This window comes from Clupea harengus, chromosome 21 (genome assembly GCF_900700415.2).
Source record: "Clupea harengus chromosome 21, Ch_v2.0.2, whole genome shotgun sequence".
Lineage (NCBI taxonomy): Eukaryota > Metazoa > Chordata > Actinopteri > Clupeiformes > Clupeidae > Clupea > Clupea harengus.
Window position 1 is genome coordinate 21,337,051 of NC_045172.1, and position 2,500 is coordinate 21,339,550.

Consider the following 2,500-nt stretch of genomic DNA (forward strand, 5'->3'; position numbering starts at 1 on the left):
CTCTACGACCACCTAGAATATCTTAATTCTTATGTCACAATTTAATGTTGACCAATTTACAATTTGCAAATGACCAAAAAACTCAAACTTACTATCTGATTTTTAGAAAACTGTGTAACAACTGACTTGCAGCAAATAGTTAATGGTTCATGGCATTGTCCCTAAAGTCACTAAAAAACAGCTTCCTTAACCCTTAGGGGACACAGGCCTAGGTTGTCTGACATGCCTTGATGTTTTTGTATATTTCTCTAACTAAAAACATTGGATGCACAAGTGGCATATATGTAGAAGATTAAAGGGGGTGTTCTTTTCTGGGGTGTTCTTTTTATGATTTTGGGACAAAAACTCGCAGAGCTTTAAAGGCATATTGACAACAATAACTGGTATACTGATTCAGGGACCTTAATAGGTCTGATTTTACAAGATCTCACAAGTGCTACTACTTTTGGTCTCTCGCAGCATGTGAAAGAGCTACGCACACTCAAGGTCACACTCAAGGTCACACCCTGCAGCTGGTTATTTCTAAAGGTGTCAACATTTCTTCTGTTATGGTCAGGGACGTTCTGATCACTTCTGTGTCTTCTTTGACTTACTGTTCACTCAAATTGAATAAGCTCTGTTTCTGTTCTGTTCTAAGAAAAGGTACATGAACAACAGTACTAATGCTCAGTTCATGGAGGCCATAGTTTTGTCATCAATCATCCGAGCACAGACAGTTGATGTACTCCTGGATAATTTTAACTTGAAAATTTCGAAGGTAATGGATGTTGTTGCAGTGGTAAAAGTCAATAAATCTCTGAGCAGACAGACTGTACCGTGGAAAAACAGCATGATGGTTAAAGCCCTGAAAAGTGTGTGAGAAGGGAAAGCTAAATGCAAGTGTAGACAGACTAACCTGCAATAACCTCTGTAATAACCGAAAAACATTATTATTATGTTATCCAGGGCTAGACAGCTACACTTGTTGAAGTAACAGAATTAACAGATTAGCAGAAACATCAACCATACTCACATTCTGTTTGCCATGATTGACAAGCTTACAAACCTCCTTTCCACAGAACATTTTTATGAATTAGTGAAAAAAATCAAAACTGACCTTCTACAGCACACAGGCAAACATTGAAACTCTTCTGTCTCTACGACCACCTAGAAATATCTTAATTCTTATGTCACAATTTAATGTTGACCAATTTACAATTTGCAAATGACCAAAAAACTCTAAACTACTACATCTGACTTTTTACAAAACTGTGTAACAACTGACTTGCAGCAAATAGTTAATGGTTCACTGGCATTGTCCTAAAGTCACTAAAAAACAGCTTCCATTAACCCTTAGGGGACACAGGCCTAGGTTGTCTGACATGCCTTGATGTTTTTGTATATTTCCTCTAACTAAAAACATTGATGCACAAGTGGCATATATGTAGAAGATTAAAGGGGGTGTTCTTTTCTGGGGGTGTTCTTTTTATGATTTTGGGACAAAAACTCGCAGAGCTTTAAAGGCATATTGACAACAATAACTGGTACTACTGATTCAGGGACCTTAACAGGTCTGATTTTACAAGATCTCACAAGTGCTACATTTATAGAATACTGCTGGTCAGGTTGGAATGTTGGGTAGGACATTCCGGAACTGTCACCACTGACAGTTATGAATCTGATAGGCTGGCTATGGCATGTGGAATCCCCAGGGACCAGTTCTCGGACCATTTCTGTTCAATCTCTACAAGCTGCCTCAGGGCCATATTCTACAGAACCACAACATTGATTTCCATAGTTATGCAGATGATACACAGATATATCTGGCCGTTTCACCAGATGACTACAGCCTACTGGACTGTGTTAGTGAGAAAGTGAATAATTGGATGAGCCAAAATTGTCTTCAAATCATTATTAAAGATCTCATAAATCTCATGAAGATTATTGTGAACAAAATGTAAATAATTAGTTCAGAGACGTGTTGCCCACTGGATCTATGCAAGTAATGCATGTCTTGTCCCTTCCATAAAACACCTCCCTTCCAGGCCAAAACAGAGACAGTAAGTTGACACTGAAAAGTACTGACATTGAAAAAAAAACATGCACTGAAAAAGGCTGACATGAAGAAACAAAGAAACAATTGTCATTGAAAAGGCACATCAGAATAAACATAATAAAAAAACAACAACATAAAAGCATTCAGTTACTAAAGTTCATTTCAATACAAGAATTTCAAGGCCAATGTTCCATTTTTTTTCCAATCATTGCAATATTGTTTTTTTTCAATGGCAAACTAAAAGTCTCTGTTTAAGCAGTTCAACTAGGTAGGTTTTTTTATATTCTACTTATGTGCTGTCTACTTTATTTTAATTATATTTCTGATCTTGAAATTCTATTGTCTTTTAATAACGTGTTTTCTTTGTATATGATGTTATCCTTTATTGTTTTTCACTCAGAAGCACTTTATTTTTCTTTGGATATTCCTTGTGCTTGTATTTACGTAAATCCCAATGAATCTCCT

At 36.4% G+C, this 2,500-nt stretch overlaps 1 protein-coding gene across 1 annotated transcript in view; it reads left to right on the forward strand.

The window, feature by feature from the left end:
- The window catches only part of lrp1ba (low density lipoprotein receptor-related protein 1Ba), a 199,114-nt gene that overhangs the window by 6,467 nt on the left and 190,147 nt on the right, over window positions 1-2,500 (forward strand).